The sequence below is a fragment of the Triticum dicoccoides genome, chromosome 5B, assembly GCF_002162155.2.
Source record: "Triticum dicoccoides isolate Atlit2015 ecotype Zavitan chromosome 5B, WEW_v2.0, whole genome shotgun sequence".
Classification (NCBI taxonomy): Eukaryota; Viridiplantae; Streptophyta; class Magnoliopsida; order Poales; family Poaceae; genus Triticum; species Triticum dicoccoides.
This window is the reverse complement of record NC_041389.1, coordinates 654976761-654991927: the sequence shown is the minus strand read 5'-3', so window position 1 is coordinate 654991927 and position 15167 is coordinate 654976761.

The following is a 15167-nucleotide window of genomic DNA, read 5'->3' as shown; positions in this document are numbered from 1 at the left end:
GTGGCCCGTGGTTTTCAGCAGGAGCAAGGACGCGATTATGATGAAACATTCGCTCCTGTGGCCCACATGACCACTGTTCGTACTCTTCTTGTTGTGGCTTCTGTTCGTCATTGGTCCATCTCTCAGCTTGATGTCCAAAACGCTTTTCTCAATGGCGAGTTACGTGAGGAGGTTTATATGCAACCACCCCCGGGGTACTATGCTCCTGACGGTATGGTCGGTAGACTTCGTCGCTCCCTCTATGGTCTTAAGTAGGCCCCTCGCACCTGGTTTGAGCGCTTTGCCTCTGTGGTGACTGCCGCTGGTTTCTTGCCCAGTGATCATGATCCCGTGTTGTTTGTTGACACGTCTCCTCGTGGTCGAACTCTTCTCCTTCTCTATGTCGATGACATGATCATCACTGGTGATGACTCTGAGTACATTGCCTTTGTTAAGGCTCGCCTTCGCGACCAGTTCCTCATGACCGATCTTGGTCCACTTTGTTATTTTCTTGGGATTGAGATCTCCTTGACCTGTGATGGCTTCTACGTCTCCCAAGAAAAATATATTCAGGATCTTCTTGCTCGCGCTGCTCTTGGTGCTGAGCGCACAGTTGTGACTCCTATGGAGCTCAACATTCAGCTTCGTGCCTCTGATGGTGACCCTCTTCCTAATCCCACTCGTTATCGTCACCTCGTTGGCAGCCTTGTCTATCTTCCTGTTACACGTCCTGACATCTCCTATCCTGTCCACATCCTGAGTCAATTTGTTTCAGCCCCCACCTCTGTCCACTTTAGTCACCTCCTCCGTGTTCTATGATATCTTTGTGGCACGCTCTCTCAGCGCATTTTCTTTCCCCACTCCAGCTCTCTTGAGCTCCAGGCCTACTCTGATGCTACCCGGGCTAGTGATCTCTCTGATCGACGCTCCATGTCTTCTTACTGTGTCTTTCTTGGTGGCTCTCTTATTGCCTGGAAGACAAAGAAACAGACTGCAGTTTCTTGCTCGAGTATAGAGGCTGAGTTGCGAGCCATGGCTATGTTGATGGCTGAGGTGATCTGGTTACAGTGGTTACTTGAGGACTTTGGTGTGTGTGCTACTACCTCGACTCCTCTCCTGTCAGACAGTACTTGTGCTATCAGTATTGCGCGTGACCCGGTGAAGCATGAGGTCACCAAGCACATTGGTGTGGATGCCCACTTTGTGCGTGCTGCTGTGCAGGATCAGACTCTCGCTCTTCACTATGTGCCCTCTGAGTTACAGTTGGCTGACTTCTTCACGAAGGCACAGACTAGAGCGCAGCATGGCTTTTTCCTCTCCAAACTCAGTGTTGTTGATCCACCATGAGTTTGAGGGGGGTGTTAGATGTGTATATTTGCTTGTGTACATCCCCATTGTATAAGGGGCTTGTCTGCACTTTAACACATCTGTATATGTACTGGCCTTTGGCCCTCAGTAAAGTTAGCTCTTCACTTATCCAACACAAGTATCAGGGCCTTGGTCGGCTTCGCCAAGATGTCGGTGAACTCCTTGTATGGCGCCTTGGCGAAGGTTGTCTCCCTCAAGTCAGGGTTGAGGAATCCATAGGTCTTCATCAGGTAGTCGAAGGTAGACTAGAAACAAAAGAATTATATCAGCTCATGTTTGCAACTAGTCAATGCAAACAAGAATACATTGAACCTGATAGAAGTTAGAATCATCATCTGTACAGATGAAAAGAACTACTCCCTCTGTCTTGAAATGTAAGACGTTTTTAGACACTATGATAGTATCAAAAAACGTCTTACATTTCGGGACGCAGGGAGTACAACTTAATAAATTTGTTAATTTTACCACTGCCAACATGAAAAATAAAACAGAAGATGGCATGCATAGTATAAACAGAGAAGAGAATATGTCAGTGCTCAACAAGAAATGTCTAAAATGCTTGCAATACACCAGGTATCACTCTGCAAGTATAGATGCTCAACCAGAAATGCCTAAATGGTTGAATAAATGAACTACCCGAAATGTATTAGAACACATGCAAGGATTAAACAAATCTAAAACAAATTAGATGTACAAATTGAAAACATGAATAGCTTCTAATATAAAGGTTGCAATACATTTTCAATCAAACATTTGAAGAAAATAAAGCTTGGCTGACAAGCTTAGGCTACAGCAAGCACACTTGTATGTCGGCGAGTGAAGTATTCACAAAAGTTACCACACGGATCCTATTAGAATTTTGTTCTACTTGCACTCAAGTGACAAACACCAGACTAAGTCTTGCAATGTTATCTTTTTTTATCTAATTAATCAGTATTCCATACCTCACAACCAACTAGAAGCAGTAGCGTGGCATCTCGCTAGGACAGGGTCGTAAATAGTATGTTGCTCGTTTATGGAAAAATAGTCAACTAAGTACTACATTGACCATTGGACTGTACTAGTACCATACCAACATTAACGGTGTTCTAAGACAGTCCACAAGTGTTCGTACTAACTAAAAATAAGTGAAAATGAGCAGAATAATATCGACTGTAAATGTACCAATGCAAAAACAAAGGAAATTGAGATGAAATGTGGAACAGAGAGCAGGGTTACGGATAGAGTTCTAGAGACTTAGGAGCTCCTCACTACACCTCCTAACTAAATATATTTCTTATTTGCAGCAAACATTCCTCACCATGGACACATAATGTACTGAAAGAGAATATATTGCAGATAAACCATAGCAAAAGAGAGTATGTTTCTAATTACAAAGAGAATATATTGCATGTGCTTAATTAGGTATGATGTTGGATGGGTATTGTGGATTTAACTTAATTAGGTGTCATCTCCATCCATGGTTTTTCTTGCAACAAGATCAATGTAAATTGCAGATAAAATATAAACAAGGCAGATCATAACAACAACAGGACGAGATTGGCTACCTGCTTCAGGTGGCGGAGGGGACGACGGGGTAGATGGAGTCCCGTTCGAGGAGGTGGCGTTGGTACAAGTACAATGATTCTACAACGACTAATTAAAAGCCTGAGTCACTAGTATGCGTATTTGGTTCTTCCACACAACGTGAAGCTTGTTTCCCCGGTACTAATTCTATTTCCTAGAGCCTAAAGTCATTCTATTTGGCTCTGGTTGTTTCTCTAAACAATGACCATTTACATGTTTTGAGGTATAGAGCAAATGCACTCTAAGGAACAGTACCAGAAATGACCATGTTTCTTCTGCCTAAATCTGGAGGTTGTCAGTTAATCAGATGCAGAAGTTCGTCTTCAGTTTTGACAGACATAGGTGTAGTTTCAGTTTCGTCAGAGAAACTTGCTTTCAGTTCAAATAATCCGAGCTGCCTCTCGGTCGTAGCTTGTTAGGTTTCTCCGCGACCCTGACCCGATCGTGGGATGGCACGAACTAGACGGTCATGGCCGCATCGTGGGCGATGCGCGGGGAGCGCTGTGATGGCGGTGCTCACGACCCGGGCGTGGCTTGTTTTCCGGTTTTAGTTAGCTTTGTAATCGCTGAATAAGAAGAGAAATAGAGAGCAGAAAAGCTGCAACGTTGAACGCGGCACAAATATCTTCGTCTTCCTCTCATGTGAGCTCGAGCGCTAGGTCCGACAAGTGGCATCAGAGCCGCGTTGCTAGGTCCTGTGATGGCAGGTGATGATGGCAAGAAGAAGGCGGGGGACGCCGACGGCGATGGCAGCAAAGGCTCGCCAAATGTGACGCCCCCAATTCGACCATACGCTAATCATACACGCAAATGTGTACAATCAAGATCAGGGACTCACGAGAAGATATCACAACACAACTCTAGACACAACTCAAATTAATACAAGCTTTATATTACAAGCCAGAGGCCTCGAGGGATCAAATACATAGCTCGATACACAAGAGTCAGCGGAAGCAACAATATCTGAGTACAGACATAAATTAAACAAGGGTGCCTTAAGAAGGCTAACACAAAAGCAACACGACGAAGAGGCAATGCCTCCTGCCTGGGACCTCCTAACTACTCCTGGTCGTCGGTGTCTTCACGTAGCAGTATCCATCGACGGTGGCATCTGGCTCCATGGATCCACCATCTGGTTGCATCAACCGGAAAGAAGAAAGAAGGGGGAAAAGGGGTAGCAAAGCAACTGTGAGTAATCATCCAAAATACTCGCAAGCATCAGATCTATACTAAGTATGTACTGGTATCAAATGGAAGGTTTGTATCTGTGGACTGAACTACAGAATGCCAGTATAGAGGGGAAGGCCTAGCCTATCAAAGACTAGCATCTTCAAGCAGCTCCAAGCATCTTGCAGCATGTAGAAGAGTAAAGAATAGCAGTTTATAATTAACAAGCATGTTGTAACATTAACGCCCAGAGATCCTTCCTCGACTCCCTGCGAGAAAGCAATCCCGGAGCCACATATTCAAGTATCCATTTGTAGTTGTATAAGATCAGGATATAAGTCTGAACGTCCGTTACCGTGGACACGACTATTAATAGATAATCTTCCCTGCAGGGGTGCACCACGTTTTCCAACACGCTCGATCACTCTGGCCGGACACACCTTTCTGGGGTCAATGCCCGGCCTCGGAAGATCAACACATCGTAGCCCTACATAGGCTCAGCAAAGAGGTCCCCGCCGGTCTACATCCTAAGCACTCCGGGATTTGGGCCCATCGCCCGCTGCACTCCGGGTCGTTGTGTGACGAGCCGGGACGAGCACCACCTCATACTGGATGACACTGGCCTGACAGGCCCACAATGCTGAACTGGACGTCTGACAAAGCTTCGGCTGGTACTGCGACGTCGAGGCCCATAACTATTCTCACGTGGTGGTTGGTGCGTAAAGGCCAAAGGCCAACTCAGAACAAATACCCAAACCATAGTGTATTATTAGCTTGCGGAGACGAGCAGAGACTCACGATCGAAAGTGACCCCGTCGCCCCATCTCGTGGACTTACGACAAGGGCCTAGAATGCCCGGTCGTGCCACGTCATTATCTTGCGGGTCCTCTCCGGGCCCGCCCGACTTCCACCAAGGTCTCAAGTAAAGTCAAGGTAACCGTGTGTCCAAACATCAAGGGGAAAATCCGAGGAATCACCCCTGTTGGATTCCACTCAATGTAATCATCAAGGTGAACGTAAGAGGGACCACCCTCGAGGTTCACACTTGAGGTGTTGAACGACAGAGCCGTATCGCGAATGGTTAAAGAGGAAATCACCCTCGATGACCACGACCGAATAGCTACACTACAGAATTATCATCAGGAGTGCGTTATGAGGGATCACCCTCGGCACTCGATAGTAGTTCTGCAGAGTCGAGCAACTAAAGGGGCGGGATGTGATGTGAGGTGTTAGGCTCTGGTCGTCGATCACGTTGATCGGGTCGTCGATGATGAAGCAGGGGCAACAAGGACAAGGTGGGGGTCACTGATGGATCACTAACCAACCTATACTAAGCAGTTTAGGATAAGCAGGTAGGTAACAATAAGCAGGTACAAAAGCAGGCTATGCATCAGAATAGGAGCAACCAATAACAGTAGCAAAATCTAATGCAAGCATGAGAGTATAGAATGGGCGATATCAGGATGATCAAAGGGGGGGCTTGCCTGGTTGCTCAGACAAGAAGGAGGGTCCTCGTCGACGTATTCGGTCATAGGGGGAGCATCAGTCTCGGGGTCTACCGGAGAGAAGAGGGGGAAGAAACAGTAAGTACAAAGTATACACTAGAAACATTAAGCATGACAAGAAGATACACGATGTTAGGGGTGTTCTAACGCAGTGTTACACGATACCGGTGAAGGGGGAAACATCCAGAAAAGTATTCCCGGTTCCGAACGTTTGTCAGACAGATGAATCGGAGGGAAAAAGTTCAACGTTTGCTATGCAGTGACGTGTGGAGGACGAATGGGTCGCGTGTTCGGATTCGTCTCGTCGTTCTGAGCAACTTTCATGTACAAAGTTTTTCAATCCGAGTTACGGTTAATTTACTATGATTTTTTCAAAGTTTTAATACTATTCTGAAATTAATTTCAATTCGAAAAAAGCTAAAATGCTAGGCGCACCTAGCACAGTGTACACAAAAGTGTACCCAATGGCTGACAGGTGGGCCGGGGGTCCCAGTTGACCAGTCAACATTTGACTGGTCAAAAGGTGAATAGTAAGGGTGGGTCCCGGCTGTCATAGACTTAGGCATTTTTAATTTAATCTATCAATTTAATTTACAGCGGGGGTCCACATGTCAGCGAAAATAACTAAAAGTTAATTAGTTTTAACTACTAGTCTATTTTAACAGAGAGTCGATTAAGTGGTGGGGGCCAGTCGTCAGTGCAATAGAATTTAACAGAGTTAAAGTTTAACCATAGTTAATTAGAGTGGTGGGGGCCGATGGTCAGGGGGTTAGGGGGATTTGGTGGCTAATCTAAGCAGGGGCCAGCCCAACAGGCGGAGGCACGGCCGGCTCTCGCGCAGCTATGCTTCACGCCCAGGGGCGCTGGAGGCCGCAATCTACATCACGGACGACGAGCGGCGGTGCGGGGCACTGGTTGTAGCCAGAGGCAACGGCGTCGGTGGCACCAGCAAGGCAAGCCCGCAGGGGGGGTGCTATGTCTTGAGCTTGCGTTGGTTTTCCTCGAAGAGGAGAGGGTGATGCAACAAGTGTAGCGTATGTATGTCCCTCAGTTTTGAGAACCAAGGTATCAATCCAGTAGGAGGCTCCTCAAAAGTCCCACACACCTACACAAAAAAACTAAGAACTCGCAACCAACGCAATAAAGGGGTTGTCAATCCCTTCACGGCCACTTGCGAAAGTGAGATCTAATAAAGATAGTATGATAAGATAAATATATTTTTAATATTTTATAATATAGATACAAAAAGTAAAGATGCAAATAAAAGTAGATTGAAAGCAAATATGATAAGAGATAGACCCGGGGGCCATAGGTTTCACTAGTGGCTTCTCTCAAGATAGCATAAGTATTACGGTGGGTGAACAAATTACTGTCGAGCAATTGATAGAAAAGCGCATAGTTATGAGATTATCTAGGCATGATCATGTATATAGGCATCACGTCCATAACAAGTAGACCGAGTCCTGCCTGCATCTACTACTATTACTCCACACATCGTCCGACTCCTGCCTGCATCTAGAGTATTAAGTTCATAAGAACAGAGTAACGCATTAAGCAAGATGACATGATGTAGAGGGATAAACTGATGCAATATGATATAAACCCCATCTTTTTATCCTCGATGGCAACAATACAATACGTGCCTTGCAACCCTTTCTGTCACTGGATAAGGACACCACAAGATTGAACCCAAAGCTAAGAACTTCTCCCATGGCAAGAAAGACCAATCTAGTAGGCCAAACCAAACTGATAATTCGAAGAGACTTGCAAAGATAACTCAATCATACATAAAAGAATTCAGAGAAGATTCAAATATTATTCATAGATAAACTTGATCATAAACCCACAATTCATCGGATCTCGGCAAACACACCACAAAAAGAGTTTACATTGAATAGATCTCCACAAGAGAGGGGGAGAACATTGTATTGAGATCCAAAAAGAGAGAAGAAGCCATGTAGCTAATAACTATGGACTCATAGGTCTGTGGTAAACTACTCACAACTCATCGGAGGGGCAAGGATGTTGATGTAGAGGCCCTCCGTGGTTGATTCCCCCTCCGGCAGAGTGCCGGCGGAGGCTCCAAGATGGGATCTCGCAGATACAGAAGGTTACGGTGGTGGAAATTGTGTTTCGTGGTGCCCCTGGATGTTTTCGGGGTACGTAGGTATATATAGGAGAAAGAAGTACGTCGGTGGCCGCCCGAGGGGCCCACGAGACAGGGGGCGCGCCCTACGGGGGGGGGGGGGGCTCCTATCTCGTGGAGCCCTCGGCTACTTCTTGACTTGCACTCCAAGCTCTCCGGATCACGTTTGTTCCAAAAATTACGCTCCCGAAGGTTTCATTCCGTTTGGACTCCGTTTGATATTCCTTTTCTTCGAAATACTGAAATAGGCAAAAAAACAGCAATATGGGCTGGGCCTTCGGTTAATAGGTTAGTCCCAAAAATGATATAAATGTGTAAAATAAAGCCCATAAACATCCAAAAGGGGTAATATAATAGCATGGAACAATCAAAAATTATAGATGCGTTGGAGACGTATCAAGCATCCCCAAGCTTAATTCCCTCTCATCCTCGAGTAGGTAAATGATAAAAAAGAAATTTTTGGTGTGGAATGCTACCTAGCATAATTCTCAATGTAATTTTCTTTATTGTGGCATGAATGTTCAAATCCAAATGAGTACAAAATAAAAGTTCATATTGACATAAGAAATAGTAATACTTCAAGCATACTAATCAAAGTAATCATGTCTTCTCAAAATAACATGGCTAAAGAAAGTTATCCCTACAAAATCATATAGTATGGATGTTGCTCTATCGTCATCACACAAAGTATTTAATCATGCACAACCCCGATGACAAGCCAAGCAATTGTTTCATACTTTAATAATCTCAAACTTTTTCAACTTTCACGCAATAGATGAGCATGAGCCATGGACATAGCACTATATGTGGAATAGAATGGTGGTTGTGGAGAAGACAGAAAAGGAGAAGATAGTCTCACATCAACTAGGCGTATCAAAGGGCTATGGAGATGCCCATTAATAGATATCAATGTGAGTGAGTAGGGATTGACATGCAACGGATGCACTAGAGCTATAAATATATGAAAGCTCAACAAAAGAAACTAAGTGGGGTGCATCCAACTTGCTTGCTCACAAAGACCTAGGGCACTTTTGGGGAAGCCCATCATTGGAATATACAAGCCAAGTTCTATAATGAAAAATTCCCACTAGTATATGAAAGTGACAACATATTAGACTCTCTAACATGAAGATCATGGTGCTATTTTAAAGCACAAGTGTGGAAAAAGAGATAGTAGCATTGTCCCTTCTCTCTTTTTCTCTCATTTTATATTTTATTTTATTTTTCTTCTTTTTTCTTTTTTTTCCTTTCTTTGGCCTTCTTTTTTTCCTTTTTCTTTTTGGCCTTTCTCTCTTTTTTTCTTTTTTTCTTTTTGTAAAGTCTGAAGTCTCATCCCGACTTGTGGGGGGATCATAGTCTTCATCATCCTTTCCTCACTAGGACAATGCTCTAATAATGAAGATCATCACACTTTTATGGATTTACAAATCAAAGCTAGACCAAGATATGACTCTATATGAATGCCTCCGGCGGTGTACCGGAATATGCAATGAATCAAGAGTGACATGTATGAAAATTATGAAGGTGGCCTTGCCACAAATACAATGTCAACTACATGATCATGCAAAAAGCAATATGACAAAAGTAATGCGTGTCATTTGAATGGAACGGTGAAAAGTTGCATGGCAATATATCTCGGAATGGCTATGGAAATGCCATAATAGGTAGGTATGGTGGCTGTTTTGAGGAAGGTAAATGGTGGGTATATGGTATCGGTGAAAGTTGCACGGTACAAGAGAGGCTAGCAATGGTGGATGGGTGCGTATAATCCATGGACTCAACATTAATCAACAGAACTCATATACTTGTTGCAAAAATTTAGAAGTCATCAAAAACCAAAGCACTATGTGCATGCTCCTAGGGGATATATTGGTAGGAAAAGACCATCGCTCGTCCCCGACGGCCACTCATAAGGAAGACAATCAATAAATAAAATTATGCTCCAACTTCATCACAAAGCGGTTCACCATACGTGCATGCTACGGGAATCACAAACTTCAACACAAGCATTCTTTAAATTCATAATCACCCAACTAGCATGACTTTAATATCACTACCTCCATATCTCAAAACAATTATCTAGCATCAAGTTGATCATAGCATCCAATTCACTTTCTATGATAGTTTTTATTATACCCAACTTGGATGTTCATCATTCTAGGACCAACTTTAAAACCATAGCAAATACCATGCTGTTCTAAAAGACTCTCAAAATGATATAAATGAAGTATGAGAGACTAGAAATTTCTTCAAAACTAAGACACCATCGTGCTCTAAAAGATATAGGTGAAGCACTAGAGCAAAACTATCAAGCTCAAAAGATATAAGTGAAGCACATAGAGTATTCTAGCAAATTCTAATCAAATAGGCTTCTCCCAAAAGGTGTGTACAGCAAGGATGGTTGTGGTAAACTAAAAAGCAAAGACTAATATAATACACGACGCTCCAAGCAAAACACATATCATGTGGCGAATAAAAATATAGCTCCAAGTAAAGTTACCAATGAACGAAGACAAAAGAGGGGATGCCTTCCCGGGGCATCCCCAAGCTTAGGCTTTTGGCTATTCTTGAATATCTTGGGGTGCCTTGGGAATCCCCAAGCTTAGGCTCTTGCCACCCTTTGTTCCATAGTCCATAAAAGCTTTACCCAAAACTTGAAAACTTCACAACACAAAACTTAACAGGAAATCTTATAAGCTCCGTTAGTGAAAGAAAACAAAACCACCACATAAGGTACTGCAATGAACTCATTCTTTATTTATTTTTGTGTTAAACCTGATGTATTCCAACTTCTTTATGGTTCATAAACTAATTTACTAGCGATAGATGCATTCAAATAAGCAAACAACACACGAAAAACAGAATCTGTCAAAAACAGAACAGTCTGTAGCAATCTGTAACTAACACAAACTTCTGGAACTCTAAATATCCTACCAAAATAGGAAGTCCTGGACAATTTGTTTATTGAACAGAATCAAAAAGAATCAACACAAAATCACGTTCCTGTGATTTAACAAAATTATATTCGTGCGTGAAAAGTTTCTGTTTTTCAGCAGAATCAAATCAACTATCATCGTAGGTTATCCTATAGGTTCTACTTGGCACAAACACTAATTAAAAGATAAAAACACATCTAAACAGAAGGTAGATGCAAGATTTTATTACTAAACAGGAGAAAAAAGAAAAATTGGGTTGCCTCCCAACTAGCGCTATTGTTTAATGCCCCTAGCTAGGCATAAAAGCAAGGATAGATCTAACGAGTGCCATCTTTGGCACTAAATTCATAAGTAGCACGCATGATAGATTCATAAGGTAATTTGACTTTCTATCTTGGAAAGTTCTCCATGCCTTTCTTTAAGGGAAATTGGAATCTAATGTTCCCTTCCTTCATATCAATAATCGCACCTATCGTTCTAAGGAAAGGTCTACCAAGAATAATAGGGCAAGAAAGATTGCAATCTATATCAAGAACGATAAAATCTACGGGCACCAAATTTCTATTTGCAATGATAAGAACATCATTGATCCTTCCCATAGGCTTTTTAATGGTGGAATCTGCAAGGTGCAAATTTAAAGAGCAATCATCAAGATCATGGAAACCTAGAATATCACATAAAGTTTTCGGAATCGTGGAAACACAAGCACCTAAATCACACAAAGCAAAACACTCATAATCTTTAATTCTAATCTTTATAGTAGGTTCCCACTCATCATTAAGTTTTCTAGGTATAGAAACTTCCAAATTAAATTTTTCATCATAAGATTGCATCAAGGCATCAACAATATGTTCGGTAAAAGCTTTGTTTTGACTATAAGCATGAGGAGAATTAACAACGGATTGCAACAAGGAAATACAACCTTTTAAAGAGCAATTATCATAATCAAATTCCTTAAAATCCGAGATAGTGGGTTCAATGTTATTCGAAGTTGAGGATTCTCCAATCTCAGTTTTACCAAATATAACATTAAGATCTAAAGACTCCGAATTCTTGGGACGCCTTCTAGGCAAAGTTGATTCATCATCAGTCCCATAATCATGAAAATTCATATTGCAAAACATAGATCTAATCGGAGACGCATCAATAACTTTAAGATCCTCATCATTATTTTCACGGAAACTAGAAGAACATGCTTTTATAAAGCTTTCTTTTTTAGCACGCAATCTAGCGGTTCTTTCCTTGCACTCGTCAATGAAAATTCTCATTACTTTGAGAGACTCATTGATATCATGCTTAGGAGGGGAAGATCTAATTTTAAGAGAATCAACATCAAGCGAAAGTCTATCAACATTCCTAGCCAAATCATCAACTTTGAGCAATTTTTCTTCAAGCAAAGCATTAAAATTCTTTTGAGAAATCATAAATTCTTTCACACTATTCTCAAAATAAGAGGGCATCTTATTAAAATTACCATAAGAATTATTGTAGGAATTTCCATAATTATTAGAGGAATTACTAGGGAACGGTCTAGCATTAAAATTTCCTCTATTAGCATTGTTTCCAAAACTATTCCTACCAAGAAAATTCACATCCATAGATTCATTATTATTCTCAATCAAGAAAGACAAAGGCATATCATTGGGATCAAGTGGAGTATTTTTAGTAGCAAACATCTTCAGAAGTTCATCCATCTTTCCACTCAAAACATTGATTTCTTCTATAGCATGGACTTTTTTACTAGAAGATCTTTCGGTGTGCCATTGAGAATAATTAGCCATAATATTATCAAGAAGTTTTGTAGTATCTCATAATGTGATTCCCATAAAGGTGCCTCCCGTGGCCGAATCTAAGAGATTTCTAGAAGCAAAGTTCAAACCGATATAAAAAATTTGTATGATCATCCATAAATTCAAACCATGAGTAGGGCAATTGTGAAGCATCAATTTCATTCTTTCCCAAGATTGGGCAACATGCTCATGATCAAGTTGTTTAAAATTCATAATATCATTCCTAAGAGTGATGATCTTAGCGGGAGGAAAATACTTAGAGATAAAAGCATCTTTGCACTTGTTCCAAGAATCAATACTATTTTTAGACAAAGACGAAAACCAAACTTTAGCACGATCTCTAAGAGAAAATGAAAATAACTTCAATTTGACAATATCGTTATCCATATCTTTCTTCTTTTGCATATCACACAAATCAACAAAGTTGTTTAGATGAGTAGCGGCATCTTCACTAGGAAGGCCGGCAAATTGATCTTTCATAACAATATTCAGCAAAGCAGTATTGATTTCGCAAGACTCAACATCATTAAGAGGAGCAATCGGAGTACTAAGGAAATCATTATTATTGGTGTTCGAGAAGTCACACAATTTGGTATTATCTTGCGCCATGGCAACAAGTAATCCAACACATAAGCAAACAGAAAAATGGCAAGCGAAAAAAAGAGAGGAGGAGATTGGAAAAGAGAGGGCGAATAAAACAGCAAGGGTGAAGTGGGGGAGAGGAAAACGAGAGGCAAATGGAAAATAATGTAAATGCGAGGGAGATGGGTTTGTGATGGGTACTTGGTATGTCTTGACTTGAGCGAGGACCTCCCCGACAACGATGCCAGAAATCCTTCTTGCTACGTCTTGAGCTTGCGTTGGTTTTCCTTGAAGAGGAGAGGGTGATGCAGCAAGTGTAGCGTAAGTATTTCCCTCAGTTTTGAGAACCAAGGTATCAATCCAGTAGGAGGCTCCTCAAAAGTCCCACGCACCTACACAAACAAACTGAGAACTCACAACCAACACAATAAAGAGGTTGTCAATCCCTTCACGGGCACGTGCGAAAGTGAGATCTAATAAAGATAGTATGATAAGATAAATATATTTTTTGGTATTTTATAATATAGATATAAAAAGTAAAGATGCAAATAAAAGTAGATTGAAAGCAAATATGATAAGAGATAGACCCGGGGGCCATAGGTTTCACTAGTGGCTTCTCTCAAGATAGCATAAGTATTACGGTGGGTGAACAAATTACTGTCGAGCAATTGATAGAAAAGCGCATAGTTATGAGATTATCTAGGCATGATCATGTATATAGGCATCACGTCCATAACAAGTAGACTGACTCCTGCCTGCATCTACTACTATTACTCCACACATCGACCTACTCCTGCCTGCATCTAGAGTATTAAGTTCATAAGAACGGAGTAACGCATTAAGCAAGATGACATGATGTAGAGGGATAAACTCATGCAATATGATATAAACCCCATCTTGTTATCCTCGATGGCAACAATACAATACGTGCCTTGCAACCCTTTCTGTCACTAGGTAAGGACACTGCAAGATTGAACCCAAAGCTAAGCACTTCTCCCATGGCAAGAAAGACCAATCTAGTAGGCCAAACCAAACTGATAATTCGAAGAGACTTGCAAAGATAACTCAATCATACATAAAAGAATTCAGAGAAGATTCAAATATTATTCATAGATAAACTTGATCATAAACCCACAATTCATCGGATCTCGGCAAACACACCACAAAAAGAGTTTACATCGAATAGATCTCCACAAGAGAGGGGGAGAACATTGTATTGAGATCCAAAAAGAGAGAAGAAGCCATCTAGCTAATAACTATGGACTCGTAGGTCTGTGGTAAACTACTCACAACTCATCGGAAGGGCAATGATGTTGATGTAGAGGCCCTCCGTGGTTGATTCCCCCTCCGGCAGAGTGTTGGCGGAGGCTCCAAGATGGGATGTCACGGATACAGAAGGTTACGGCGGTGGAAATTGTGTTTTGTGGTGCCCTTGGATGTTTTCGGGGTACGTAGGTATATATAGGAGGAAGAAGTACGTCGGTGGCCGCCCGAGGGGCCCACGAGACAAGGGGGTGCGCCCTACAGGGGGGCGCGACCTCCTATCTCGTGGAGCCCTCGGCTGCTTCTTGACTTGCACTCCAAGCTCTCCGGATCACGTTTGTTCCAAAAATCATGGTCCCGAAGGTTTCATTCTGTTTGGACTCTGTTTGATATTCCTTTTCTTCGAAATACTGAAATAGGCAAAAAAAACAGCAATATGGGTTGGGCCTCCGGTTAATAGGTTAGTCCCAAAAATGATATAAATGTGTAAAATAAAGCCCATAAACATCCAAAAGGGGTAATATAATAGCATGGACAATAAAAATTATAGATATGTTGGAGACGTATCAGGGGACGGGGTTGCGATGACGCGATGCAGTAGGAGAGGAGCAGCGGTGATATCAGCAACAACACAACCCGAGCATAGCTGGTGCGCGGCAAGCGGGACCACGGGCGCGTGGGAGCGCGTCAACCGCCGCGGCGACCACGATGAGGGTGCACGATGGCTGCAGCTCCGGTCAAAACAACGGGCGGCATGGACGACGTCCTACGGCGGTCAAACAAGGAGGGGGAAGGGGTAGCAGCCGCGGGAGCTCACAAGGGATGCCGAGGGAGACTCGGGGAGGTGCAGGGGCGACGAGGGTCG